Source organism: Dama dama, chromosome 24, assembly GCF_033118175.1.
Source record: "Dama dama isolate Ldn47 chromosome 24, ASM3311817v1, whole genome shotgun sequence".
NCBI classification, from domain to species: Eukaryota; Metazoa; Chordata; class Mammalia; order Artiodactyla; family Cervidae; genus Dama; species Dama dama.
This window is the reverse complement of record NC_083704.1, coordinates 59,504,607-59,519,946: the sequence shown is the minus strand read 5'-3', so window position 1 is coordinate 59,519,946 and position 15,340 is coordinate 59,504,607. Positions and strand designations below refer to the sequence as shown.

Sequence of the window (15,340 nt, the reverse complement as noted above, 5' to 3'; positions counted from 1 at the left end):
GAAACATCAACAAAATTGACAACTCTTTATCTAGACTGACCAAAAATCTGAAGACTCAAATTACTAATATTAAAGGTGACAGAGGGGACAATACTATCAATATTAGAGAAATAAAAATGATTACAACACCATGAACAACTGTATGCCTAGATGAAATGGACAAATTTACAGAAAGACACAAAGAACCAAAATTGACTTAAACAGAAAATCTGAACAGACTTATGGGAAGTAAAAAGAGCGAATTAGCAACAAAAGAACTTGCCACGGAGAAAAATGGACCAAGTGGTTTTGATGGTGAATTTTACTACACATTTAAAGAATTAACCAAACTTTCACAAACTCCCAAAAAATAGAAAATCAGGAAACATGTCTCAACTCACTCTCTGAGGCCAAGTAGTATCCTGATGAATGAGAAAAGACATCACAAAGAAAAGTTCCTTATGAATATAAATGCAAAAATCTTGAGTGAAGTACTAGCTAACTGAATCCAGCAACATAAAAAGAATTACACACCTTGAGAAAGTGGGATTTACTCCTGGAAAGCAAGGCTGATTCAACATATAAAAATGAACTAATTTACTATACCATATTATGATAATAAGGAACAAAAATCATATGATCATCTCAATAGACACACAAAAAGCATTGAACAAATTCCAAAACCTTTTCATGACAATAAACATTCAAATGAAGAACAGAAGAGAATTTCCTCAACCTGCTTAAGAGCATCAGTAGTCATCAATATCACACTTAATGGTGAAAGACTCATAGCTTACTTACTAATATCAGGAACAAGACAAGGATGCCCACTTTCATCAACTCCATTCAACATTGTATTGGAGGTTTGACTCAGGGTAATAGGCAAGAAAAAGAAATAAAAAACATCTATCTTGACTGAATCAGGGAAATTTTCTGGCAGTCCAATGGTTAGGCCTCACCTATTTTACTGCTGTGGCCAGAGTTCAATCCCTATATGCATGTTGTGTACAACGTGGCAAAAACAAACAAACAAAACCCATTGAATCTAGATTTGGAAGGGAGAAATAAAACTATCTCCATTTGCAGATGACATGATCTTATACATAGAAAGGCCAAAGTAAACCAAAGTAAATTAAAAAACCACCTTAGAACAAAATAAGTACAGCATGGCTGCAGGATACAAGAGCCATATAAAAAAAAAAAATCAACTGTATTTCTATATACCAGTAATGAACAATTCTAAGCAGAAATTAAGAAAACAACTGCATTGTCAACAGTATCAAAAAACAACAGGTGGGAGGAAGGTTCAAGAGGGAAGGGACATATATATACTTATTGCTGATGTACGTTGATGTATGGTAGAAGCCAACACAATATTGTAAAGCTGGGAAAACTGGTCAACCACTTGTAAAAGAATGAAACTAGAACACTTTCTAACACCATACACAAAAATAAACTCAAAATGGATTAAAGATCTAAATGTAAGACCAGAAACTATAAAACTCCTAGAGGAGAACATAGGCAAAACACTCTCTGACATAAATCACAGCAAGATCCTCTATGACCCACCTCCCAGAATATTGGAAATAAAAGCAAAACTAAACAAATGGGACCTAATGAAACTTAAAAGCTTTTGCACTACAAAGGAAACTATAAGTAAGGTGAAAAGACAGCCCTCAGATTGGGAGAAAATAATAGCAAATGAAGAAACAGACAAAGGATTAATCTCAAAAATATACAAGCAACCCCTGAAGCTCAATTCCAGAAAAATAAATGACCCAATCAAAAAATGGGCCAAAGAACTAAACAGACATTTCTCCAAAGAAGACATACAGATGGCTAACAAACACATGAAAAGAGGCTCAACATCACTCATTATTAGAGAAATGCAAATCAAAACCACAATGAGGTACCATTACACTCCAGTCAGGATGGCTGCTATCCAAAAGTCTACAAGCAATAAATGCTGGAGAGGGTGTGGAGAAAAGGGAACCCTCTTACACTGTTGGTGGGAATGCAAACTAGTACAGCCACTATGGAAAACAGTGTGGAGATTTCTTAAAAAACTGGAAATAGAACTGCCATATGACCCAGCAATCCCACTTCTGGGCATACACACTGAGGAAACCAGATCTGAAAGAGACACGTGCACCCCAATGTTCATCGCAGCACTGTTTATAATAGCCAGGACATGGAAGCAACCTAGATGCCCATCAGCAGATGAATGGATAAGGAAGCTGTGGTACATATACACCATGGAATATTACTCAGCCATTAAAAAGAATTCATTTGAACCAGTCCTAATGAGATGGATGAAGCTGGAGCCCCTTATACAGAGTGAAGTAAGCCAGAAAGATAAAGAACATTACAGCATACTAACACATATATATGGAATTTAGAAAGATGGTAACGATAACCCTATATGCAAAACAGAAAAAGAGACACAGAAATACAGAACAGACTTTTGAACTCTCTGGGAGAAGGCGAGGGTGGGATGTTTCGAGAGGAATCGGGTGGAGAGGGAGGTGGGAGCGGGGATTGGGATGGGGAAGACGTGTAAATCCATGGCTGATTCATATCAATGTATGACAAAACCCACTGAAATGTTGTGAAGTAATTAGCCTCCAACTAATAAAAAAATTAAAAAAAAATAATAAAGCAATTAACCTTCAATTAAAAATTAAAAACTTAAAGAAACATTAAAATATGTAGGAATAACAAAATAAGTGTAATGCATGTACACTAAAAAATCAAAAACTCCATTGAAAAAAAATTAAAAAACAAAATAAATACAAAGACATCCCGAGTTCACAAATCACAAAACTTAGTACCGGTTAAGATGGCAGTACTCCTCAAGCTGATCTAATTTAATATTCAGTGTAATCTCAGATGGCTTTTAGTAGGGTGGTAGATATTGACAAACTGATCCTAAAATTCATATAGTAATGTAAGTGACCTAGAATAGCCAAAATAACCCTGAAAAAGAACAAAGTTGGAGATCTCACACTACATGATTTCAAAACTTTCTTGAAAGATACAGTAATTGATACTATGGGTTACTGGATGGACATAAGGATTGACATACAGATCAACAGAATAGAATTGAAAGTCCAAATATAGACCCTTCATTTTTTTTTTAAAAGACAATTTAATGGAGGAATGAGTCATCTTTTCATCAAGTAGAGCTGGAACAATTGAGTATCTACCTGCAAAGGCTTGAAGTTAGAACCATAGCATAGACCACATACAAAAATTAACTGAAAATGGGTTATCGGCCTAAATGTAAACTAAAACAAATACACTCAGAATAAATCATAGTAAATCTTCATGATCTTGGGTGGAACACAGGTTTCTCAGTTATGACAAGACCATAGGCAACCAAAGGAAAAAAAAAATTTGGACTTCATCAGAGTTAAAAACTATTGCACTTCAAAGCATAGGTTAACAAAGTGAAAATACAGGCTACATGAGAAAATATTTATAAATTATAAATCTGACAAGTTTGGTGTTCAGAATATATCAAAAACTCTCATTAACATATCAATAAAAAGACAACTCAATTTAAAAATAGGCAAAGGAATTCAATAGACATTCCTCCAAAAAAAAGGTATAAAAATAGCCAACAAGCACATGAAAAGATGCTCAACATCACTGGTCTTTAGGGAAATGTAAATCAAAACCACTAGGAGATACCACTTCATGCTCAGTAGGATAGTTATATTAAAAAGGAGACAATAATAAGGGTTGACAAGGAAGAATGGAGAATCAGAGCCCTCCCACACTGCTGACGGGAACTTAACACAGTGCAGCTGTTGTTGGAAACAGTTTTGGCAGTTTCACAAAACGTTAAACATAGAGTTACCATATGAGCCAATAATTATACTCCTAGGTACACAACCAGGAGAACTGAGAACATTTGTTCACACTAAATCTTGTATACAAAGGTTTACAGCAGCATTATTCACAATAGCCAAAAAATTTGTAATAGCCAAGTATTCAGCTAAATGGATAAAAATATGGTATATTTGTACAACGGAATATTATTCACCCATGAAAAGGGATGGAGTGCTGATACAAGCTACAATGTGGAGGAACCTTGAAAACGTCATGCTAAGTGAAAGAAGCCATTCACAAAAGACCATGTGTATAATCTTCTTCATATGAAATGTCCAAAATAGGAAAATCCATAGAGATACAAAGAGCTTGCCATGGTCTGGGGAAAGGTTGTGACTGGGGATAGACCTTTGTTTTGGGGGTGAATTTGTTCTGGAATTAACATCATGTGATGTTTGCACAAACTTGTAAATATACTAAAAAAGCCAATGAATTTTACATTTTAAAATGGTGAATTTTAGGGCATAATAATTTTATCTTAATTAAAAAAAAAGACAATCAGCTGTTAGCATGACAGGGTATCTATAAAGCAACCTGAGTAATTAAAAACACTACCTGTATATTTTTGAGATTAATCCTTTGTCTGTTTCTTCATTTGCTATTATTTTCTCCCAATCTGAGGGCTGTCTTTTCACCTTACTTATAGTTTCCTTTGTAGTGCAAAAGCTTTTAAGTTTCATTAGGTCCCATTTGTTTAGTTTTGCTTTTATTTCCAATATTCTGGGAGGTGGGTCATAGAGGATCTTGCTGTGATTTATGTTGGAGAGTGTTTTGCCTATGTTCTCCTCTAGGAGTTTTATAGTTTCTGGTCTTACATTTAGATCTTTAATCCATTCTGAGTTTATTTTTGTGTATGGTGTTAGAAAGTGTTCTAGTTTCATTCTTTTACAAGTGGTTGACCAGTTTTCCCAGCACCACTTGTTAAAGAGGTTGTCTTTTTTCCATTGTATATCCTTGCCTCCTTTGTCAAAGATAAGGTGTCCATAGGTTCGTGGATTTATCTCTGGGCTTTCTATTCTGTTCCATTGATCTATATTTCTGTCTTTGTGCCAGTACCATACTGTCTTGATGACTGTGGCTTTGTAGTAGAGTCTGAAGTCAGGCAGGTTGACTCCTCCAGTTCCATTCTTCTTTCTCAAGATTACTTTGGCTATTCGAACAACTCCTGCAGCTCAATTCCAGAAAAATAAATGACCCAATCAAAAAATGGGCCAAAGAACTAAACAGACATTTCTCCAAAGAAGACATACAGATGGCTAACAAACACATGAAAAGAGGCTCAACATCACTCATTATTAGAGAAATGCAAATCAAAACCACAATGAGATACCATTACACGCCAGTCAGGATGGCTGCTATCCAAAAGTCTACAAGCAATAAATGCTGGAGAGGGTGTGGAGAAAAGGGAACCCTCTTACACTGTTGGTGGGAATGCAAACTAGTACAGCCACTATGGAAAACAGTGTGGAGATTTCTTAAAAAACTGGAAATAGAACTGCCATATGACCCAGCAATCCCACTTCTGGGCATACACACTGAGGAAACCAGATCTGAAAGAGACACGTGCACCCCAATGTTCATCGCAGCACTGTTTATAATAGCCAGGACATGGAAGCAACCTAGATGCCCATCAGCAGATGAATGGATAAGGAAGCTGTGGTACATATACACCATGGAATATTACTCAGCCATTAAAAAGAATTCATTTGAACCAGTCCTAATGAGATGGATGAAGCTGGAGCCCCTTATACAGAGTGAAGTAAGCCAGAAAGATAAAGAACATTACAGCATACTAACACATATATATGGAATTTAGAAAGATGGTAATGATAACCCTATATGCAAAACAGAAAAAGAGACACAGAAATACAGAACAGACTTTTGAACTCTGTGGGAGAATGTGAGGGTGGGATATTTCAAAAGAACAGCATGTATACTATCTATGGTGAAACAGATCACCAGCCCAGGTGGGATGCACGAGACAAGTGCTCCGGCCTGGTGCACTGGGAAGACCCAGAGGGATCGGGTGGAGAGGGAGGTGGGAGGGGGGATCGGGATTGGGAATACATGTAAATCCATGGCTGATTCATATCAATGTATGACAAAACCCACTGAAATATTGTGAAGTAATTAGCCTCCAACTAATAAAAAAAAAAAAAAAGAAAAGAAAACAAAAAAAAACCACTACCTGGATGGCTGGTGGAAGGGAAGGAAAATGGGATGAACTTAACCCTGCCCCCATTAATCCTTGGACTGCTAAGGCATGCTTACCCAACATGCGTCATTTCAAATTAGAGTTTTTCGGGGCTACATAAGCACCAAGTCTAATTCATCATTTTAAAAGATTAACAATGCTTCTGAAGGTTCTTGGGAAAATAAAGAAACACATATGGTGAACAGAAAGCGAGAGAAACAGAAAGAGTACGTTCACTTGAGGAGGTTTCATAACCTTCAAGTTTCAGAGACTAGAAGAGGATCAAAGAACTAGCAGAGAGCTTTTGTAGAAAAGTTAATCTGGCCCCCATTCCCCCAAAAATGAAAAAAAAAAAAAAAAGAAAATGTGCCATGAGCAACTTTATCCAAGTCTATAAACTAACTCTTTTTAATTCTAACATAAAAATGAAATGAGATTTTCTCAAATGATTTGACTTCACAAACTTGAGCTGGTTAAAAAAAAAAAAATTGAGCTGGCTAGTGAACAGGATATTATAATGACCAAAATATTTACAAATGGATGCTCTGACCAATTAATCTACTCTTGTAAAGGTCATAAGTTTGTGGAGGGCTTGTTTTTATTGGGGTAAAATGTACATGACATAAATTTACCATCTTAGTGTACAGTTCAGTAGCGTCAAATACATTCACACTGTTGTGTAATCATCACCACCATCCATCTCCGGAACTCTCTTTATTTTCAAAAACTGAAAAGCTATATGCATTAAATTTCTCATTGCCCCCTGCCTGGCCCCTGGCAACCACCACTCCACTTTATGAGTCTGACTACTCTAAGTACCTGATTCAGGGAAGTCATACAGTGTTTGTCTTTTTGTAACTGGCTTATTTCACTTAGCCTAATGTCCTTTCTTTATTCATGTTGTAGCACATCGGAATTTCCTTCCTTTTTTTTAAGGCTTAGTAATATTCTGTTGTATGTGTAGACCACGTTTATCCATTCAGCTGTTGATGAACACCTGGACTGCTTCTGGGTTTTAGCTTTTGTGAGCAATGCTGCTGCTAACAAGGACGTTCAGGGGTGCCATCTCCTGTCAAGAAGATAATCTAACATCTGCCCTAACACAGTGCACACAGAACTATTTCTGAACTTGTGATGTTCATTCTTTGGTCTCAGGTTTGCTTATACAATAACATTTTGTTCGTTTGTTTTTATTTCTAATTTTCTTTGTTATATCATTAGCACTCTTTAATTTCTAAAATTAACTCAGGGAAAAGGAACCAGGCTATCTTACAAACTTAAGTATTAATTAACAATAACATATCAAAGCAAGGCTTCCCTGGTAGCTCAGCTGGTTAAGAATCCACCTGCAATGCAGGTGACCCTGGTTCAATTCCTGGGTCAGGAAGACCTGCTGGAGAAGGGATAGGCTACCCACTCCAGTATTCTTGGGCTTCCCTTGTGGCTCAGCTGGTAAAGAATCCGCCTGCAATGCAGGAGACCTGGATTGGATCCCTGGGTTGGGAAGATCCCCTGAAGAAGGGGACGGCTGTCTACTCCACTCCAGTGTTCTGGCCTGGTTGCAAAGAGTCAGACACGACTCAACAACCTTCACTTCACTTAGTAAAGGAAGATTTTTTCCCCCAATTAAAAGCAAGTAATTTACAGGTGGAAAAAATATTTTTAACTGTATAAAACTTCACATTAGATACAAGTTGTATTTCTTAAATGACTTTTTATCCTTCAATATCTAAACAGAGGAATCGGACAAAAACTATCCTTTTTCAACATTTTCTTCTGAACACAAACAAGCTGAAATGCCTATCATTTCAAAAACAGACAAAAATCCTCTCAACTACCTCTCTCTTACTACCTTCCCCCAATGTCTTTAACAGTAAAAAATATCCTTGAGAAATATATCTGTTTCAGCATATGAGGAGTGGAGGAGAAAGGCAGAAAGGGGGTATAACTGCATCTTTTGTCTACAAATCTCACTTTAAAATGGAATTTTTAGGGATGTAATTTTTCTTTCTCAGTTATCTTTTTAGACCAAATATGTGTGTGTGTGTGTATGTTTTACCTGATTCTAACATCCTGGATATATTCTTTAAAGGATCATTTGGAGGATTCCAAGACTTAAAATACATGGAAAACTTAATACAACAAAGAATAACTTTCTAAAGACATTCTTCAAAATAAGTCACAAAGCACAAAAACTACAGAGTAGAGATTCTCATTCTGGAGCCTGCGTCAGAATCCCCTGGAGGGCTTGTTAAAACACAGAGCTGGGGTCCACCCCCAGAGTCTGTGATTAATTAGGTCTAGGGTGGGGTTGAACCAGTCACTCCCAAAGGAAATCAACCCTGAATATTCATTGGAAGGACTGATGCTGATACTAAAGCTCCAATACCTCGGCTTTCTGATGGGAAGAGCCAGCTCATTGGAAAAGACCCTGATGCTGAGAAAGATTGAAGGCAGGAGGAGAATGGGGTGACAGGGGATGAGATGTTGGATGGCATCACCAACTTGATGGATGTGAGTTTGAGCACACCAACTCCGGGAGTTGGTGATGGACAGGGAAGCCTGGAGTGCTGCAGTCCACAGGGTCGCAAAGAGTTGGACACGACTTAGAAAATGCAAGACAACTACAAGGGTGGCATGTTAAGAATCTGCATTTCTAGTGAGTTCTCAGATCACAGGGATGCTGTGGAGTCCTTTGAAAAAACCTGCTATATCCAAATAGGAGCACATTCTCTTGAGACTCAAGAAGCATGCATGTTCCCTTTGAACTAGCTTTGAAAAGTCACCTTTAGCTGTTCCTCCAAAAAGAAATTACTCTGTGTGATAGTACTGTTCAGTTAGCAGTTTTGGTCAATCCCTTTAATTAATTCTATGGCACAAAGTTTTTAGTACCCTTTCACAGAGAGCCAGGTCTCATTAAAAGAACTTATTATCCCAAGTGACTTTTGTAATGTGTGAATTCTGGTTCAGCGAATTTCTTTTAATTTGGAGGCTGATAATTATACTAGCACATATTTGGCATGCAAGCTCCCCTGTGAAAAATTAGGTACTTGATTATATTAAATTATTTTACACATTTTTCTCTGTCTCCATCTGCATGGCCCTTGAGCTTATTGCCATAAACCAACAGGCGTTGGATGGAAAGGGCCCACACACAGATTTGGTTTGATACATGGAATACCTCGGGCAAGGGGAAATTATGCTTGATCCAACACTTAAAAATCAGGTGCTTTCACATTAAAATTTAGATTTCCCCCATTCTTAAAATTAAAAAAAAAAAAAAAAATACAAGATCTGGTAACGTTATTTCCAATTTTGCAAGTAAATAATCATCCAGAGTTGAGCCACAGCTGCCCTTCACAGAGAATTCGAGCTCTATCTGGCCACAGTCTGCATTCATTTCCTGTCGTCATCTCCACTGTATTTATCAGCCTAGCCTCTGTTGTTCAGTCACTCAGTTGTGTCCGACTCTTTGTGACCCCATGGACTGTAGCAAGCCAGGCTCCTCTGTCTGTGGGATCTCACAGGCAAGTTTATTTGAGTGCTGGGCATAAGAGGAAACACATAGTAAGTCTCAACTTCAAAAAATGCACATATAAACTGGCTCAAATTCGGTGTGGTGTAGGTAGCTCCTCTGGTCTCAGTCTCTTATGGCCTAAAGCTGTTGAGCAGTGGGGTCTACGGGCAGCCCACCTCTATTCTCTGGAAATTCTTAGGAACCTGCAGGCTAGGAAGAGCAGTCTCTGAAAAGCAATGTGTCAGGCTGAGAACCTTCCTAGGTGGCAGAAAGAACAGTGTAAATGATGGGTGTGTCTGCAAAAACCTGCATGCAGAGGCCTATTTATTCATCGTTTAAAAAAAAAATGTTATTGGAACTTAGTTGCTCAGAATGCCTATCTATCACCTTAACCCTTTTTCATGTGAAATAACACAGAAAAGTGAAATGGAATACACAGCTTACAGTACTGTAGAGTAAACCTCTATATGAGCTTCCCTGGTGGCTCAGACGGTAAAGAATCTGCCTGCAATGCGGGAGACCCAGGTTCCATCTCTGGGTTGGGAGGATCCCCTGGAGAAGGAAATGGCAACCCGCTCTATTATTCTTGCCTGGAGAATCCCCGTGGACAGAGGAGCCTGGCAGGCTACAGCCCATGGGGTTGCAAAGAACTGGACACGACTTGAGCAGCTAACATACACACACACTAAACCTCTGTATAACCACTACCCAGTCAAGAACATCAGAATTCCCTACAAAGCCACCTCCTAAACACAACACCCGATTTGCCTTTCTGAGGTAAACACTGACTTGTAAGGCCTTCCCTGGTGGATCAGTGGTAAAGAATCTGCCTGCAATGTGGGAGACGTGGGGTCAATCCCTGGGTGGTGCTGCTTTTCTGACTTCCTGGGGTAATATTTTCTAGTTAATTTGGGGCCTTTTTTCTTTTAAGCCATACATTTTTCTGCTAAGTACTGTTTACCTGTATGCTATAAATTTTAAATGAAATATTTTTTATCATTTATTTTTCTTAATTTCCATTGTGTCTTTAATTTATTAGTTATTTAAGGTTATATATTTCAATTTCCAAACATATGATTCTATTTATTACTGATTTCTAGCATAATTACATTGAAATCAGAGTACATATTAGGTATCATATCAATCTTGGAAATCTGCTGAGGCTGAATTCAGTGTCATAAATTCTTGTAAAATACTATGTGCCCATTTAAAAAGAAAATGTACTTCACAGTTTGGTCCAGTTTGGTTCACCAGAATGTGTTTAGTAATTATGCTGATCAAATTTTCAATAAACTTTACAGATTTTTTTCATATGCTTCTTTCATCAGTTACTGAGAAAGGCCTGTTAAAAATTTCCACTGTGATTATGTATAATACTATCTATTTCTCCTACAGTTCTGTAAAATTTTGCTTTATATACTTTGCAAACATGTTATTTGTTATTGTTGAGTTGCTAAGTTGTGCGTGCCAGGCTTCTCTGTCCATGGGATTTCCCAGGCAAGAATCCTGGAATAGGCTGCCATTTCTTTTTCCAGGGGATGTTCCCAACCCAGGGATCAAACCTGCGTCTTCTACACTGGCAGGCGGATTCTTTATCTCTGAGACATCCAGAAAGCAGGTGTGTCTATTAGGTACAGACAAATTTAAAATTCTACCTTCTTGGTGAATTAAAACTGATCATAAAAAAGTAACAGTAATACACAATAATGCTTTCTGGCTTGAAGTCTATTTTATCTGATATTAACATAGCTACACCAGCTTTCTTGTGATCAACATTCATATCGTACACATTTTTAGATCTTTTTATTTCCAATCATTCTGTATCCACAGGTTTAAGATACACTGTTTGTATAATTTATAAAATCTAGACTGAAAAATCTTTGTCTTTTAACCACAATAGTTAATTTATGTTCAATGGATTCCCTAATAGATCAGTTGGTAAAGAATTCATCTGCAATGCAGCAGACCCCGGTTCAATTCCTGGGTCTGGAAGATCCACTGGAGAAGGGATAGGCTACCCACTCCAGTATTCTTGGGCTTCCCTTGTGGCTCAGCTGGTAAAGAATCTGCCCGCAATGCGGGAGACCTGGGTTTGATCCCTAGGTTGGGAAAATCCCCTGGAGAAGGGAAAGGCTACCCATTCCAGTATTCTGGTCTAGAAAATTCAATGGACTATAAAGTCCGTGGGGTTGCAAAGAGTCAGACACAACTGAGCGACTTGCACAGTACTTAATTACTGATTTGAATTTGTCTACCATCTCTGTTTGTGTTTTATAGATTTCACTTATTCTATGTTGCTTTTCTCTTCCTTTAAACTCTTTTCTCATTAGTGGTTCCATTGTTAGTTACAAAAGTTTCTATTTGTTTAATGCTTTTTGTATTATAACATATATTTTTGACTTATCCAGGTGAAATGTTAATTGACACCTTACTACCCTTCTCCAAAACAATGTATAAATCTCAGAATAAGCTAATTCCACTTACCTCCTCCAAATTTTTATGCTATGTTTGCCCTGTATTTTAAAAAATTCACAACGGTATTGTCTTACACAGCCAATGTTCACTTAGAAATTACCCACATATTTACCACTCTTTTGGTTGTTGTTGTTTTTTTTTTTACTACACTTCTGACCACCCATTTGGATTTCTTTTCTCCTACTTGAAGACCCTGATGCTGGGAAAGATTAAGGGCAGGAGGAGAAAGGGGTGACAGAGGATGAGATGGCTAGATGGCATTGCTGACTCAATGGACATGAGTTTGAACAAACTCCAGGAGATAGTCAAGAAGAGGGAAGCCTGGAGTGCTGCAGTCCATGGGGTCATGAAGAGTGAGGAACGAGTTGGCAAATTAACAATAACAACAACCTGAAGACTACCCATTAGGCACTCCTTTTGGGCAAACAACTGGTGGGAGATTCAGTTCTGTCTATATAAAAGAGCTTTAACCTTCACTTCTATCTCTTTCTTTTCATTCCTGAACACTATTTTCTGCTGGGTTTAAAATTTGGGGCTGGCAGTTCTTTCTTTCAGCACAGGGAAAACATTATTTCACTGCCCCTGGTTTATGTTCTACAACAGAAAAGTCAACTGTCGTCTAACCATCACTCTTCTAAACTTCATGACACTTCCCCTCCTTACTGCTTTAAGATTTATCTTTGCATTCTGCTTCCAGAAGTTTCATTATGATGAGTCTAGGTGTTGACTTAATGTTATTTATACTATTTCAGCTTTATTGGGCTTCTTGGATCTTAAGCTTGAGGCCATTCATCTGTTTCAAAAACGTTAAGCAATGATCCTTTCACTATCTCACTCTTCCCTCTTCTAAGACTCCAACTATATGACAGGCCTTCCTCTATCCTCTCCTACCTTCGCTTTTATATATATTTTTCTTCTCTTTCTGTGCTTCTCTTCAAATAGTTTCTTCTGATCAACTCTTCTGCTCACTATTTGCTCTTCAGCTGGGTCCAACTGTCTGTAAACTTGTTCATCTTCTTTTACATATTCAGGTCTGGAATTTTATAATCTGCAAAGCCATAATTTAGAGCTTTCCGTCCTTGCTGAAAATAAATTTTTATTTCCTTGAATACTGTAACCATAGTATTTTACACTCTGCATCTGATAAGCCCAATATCTAGAACTCTGAGTCTATTTCTGTTGTCTGTTGCTTTTGCTGATTCTCACCTATGTTGTCTTCTCTTTTTGGGTGCCTGTTTACCTGTAATTGTGGCCAGGTGCTGCAATTGAAAATTTATTTGTAGAAATAATTTGAGAACTAGAATTATTATGCCTTTCTCTGAGAACGTTTCATTGCTTTTGCCTGGTACCTATGGGAATAAGCTAAATGGAATCATCTTATTCCAAGTAAACGTTATGGTTTCTGGGCTACTCAAATAATGTGAAACTGAGCTGCAGTCAATGTGAGAGTTGGTTTACTATTAGTTCACCCTTATTGTCAGACATCTCAGGGGGTCCCAACCCAAAGTAAGGAATATTTCACCAGGTTTCTCAGGTTTCAGAGATTCAGACTACAATTTTTATCTCCCTAACTCTGAAAGGACTCCAAAGGTGAGCTCGGACTCTCAATTTCCTTTTCCTGATTAGCAAATGCCCACAGGACAAAAGGGGCATCAGGGATAAGCCTGATCAGGGCTAAACTTCTCTCTGTTTATATTATCTCCCAAATCTTAACTCAAATCCATACAACTTACTACTTCTTAAACATTTAACATTAAATATGTTTTTATCCAGCCTCTTTCAGTTCAGTTCAGTTCAGTCGCTCAGTTGTGTCCAACTTTGCAAACCCATGGACCTCAGCATGCCAGGCCTCCCTGTCCATTGCCAACTCCTGGAGTTTACTCAAACTCATGTCCATTGAGTCGGTGATGCCATCCAACCAACTCATCCTCTGTTGTCCCCTTCTCCTCCCATCTTCAATCTTTGCCGGCATCAGAGTCTTTTCAAATGAGTCAGTTCTTCGCATCAGGTGGCCAAAGTATTGGAGTTTCAGCTTCAGCATCAGTCCTTCTAATGAATATTAAGGACTGATTTCCTTTAGGATGGACTGGTTCGATCTCCTTGTAGTCCAAGGGACTCTCAAGAGTCTTCACCAACAACATAGTTCAGAAGCATCAATTCTTCGGCACTCAGCTTTCTTTATTGTCCAACTCTCACATCCATACGTGACTACTGGAAAAACCATAGCCTTGACTAGACAGACTTTTGTTGGCAAAGTAATGCCTCTGCTTTTTAATATGCTGTCTAGGTTGGTCATAACTTTTCTTCCAAGGAGCAAGCCTCTTAATTTCATGGCTGCAGTCCCCATCTACAGTGATTCTGGAGCCCAAGAAAATCAAGTCTGTCACTGTTTCCACATCAATTTGCCATGAAGTGATGGGACTAGATGCCATGATCTTAGTTTTCTGAATGTTGAGTTTTAAGCCAACCTTTTCACTCTTCTCTTTCACTTTCATCAAGAGGCTCTTTAGTTCTCCTTCACTTTCTGCCATAAGGGTGATGTCATCTGTATATCTGAGGTTATTGATATTTCTCCAAGCAGTCTTGATTCCAGGAGAAATCTTGATTCTTGTACTTCATCTAGCCCAGTGTTTCTCATGATGTACTCTGCATATAAGTTAAATAAGCAGGGTGACAATATACAGCCTTGATATACTCCTTTCCCTATTTGGAACCAGTCTGTTGTTCCATGTCCAGTTCTAACTATTGCTTCCTGACCTGTACACAGATTTCTCAGGAGGCAGGTCAGGTGGTCTGGTATTCTCATCTCTTTAAGAATTTTCCAGGGTTTGTTGGGTTCCACACTAGCCTCTTTAGGTGACTTCAATAAGAGAGCTGATTGACAGAGCAGAAAAAGAAGTAAAAGGAATCCAGATAGGAAAAGAAGAAGTGAAACTCTCGCTGTTTGCAGATGACATGATCCTCTACATAGAAAACCCTAAAGACTCTTCCAGAAAATTACTAGAGCTAATCAATGAATATAGTAAAGTTGCAGGATATAAAATTAACACACAGAAATCCCTTGCATTCCTATACACTAACAATGAAAAAACAGAAAGAGAAATTAAGGAAACAATACCATTCACCATTGCAACAAAAAGAATAAAATACTTAGGAGTATATCTACCTAAAGAAACAAAAGACCTATACATAGAAAACTATAAAACACTGATGAAAGAAATCAAAGAGGACACAAACAGATGGAGAAACATACCGTGTTCATGGATTGGAAGAATCAATAT

General features: G+C 37.9%; 1 protein-coding gene across 12 annotated transcripts in view; it reads right to left on the bottom strand.

Annotated features, from left to right (window-relative positions):
- The window catches only part of ATG7 (autophagy related 7), a 410,364-nt gene that overhangs the window by 176,018 nt on the left and 219,006 nt on the right, over positions 1–15,340 (bottom strand). The window lies entirely within an intron of this gene.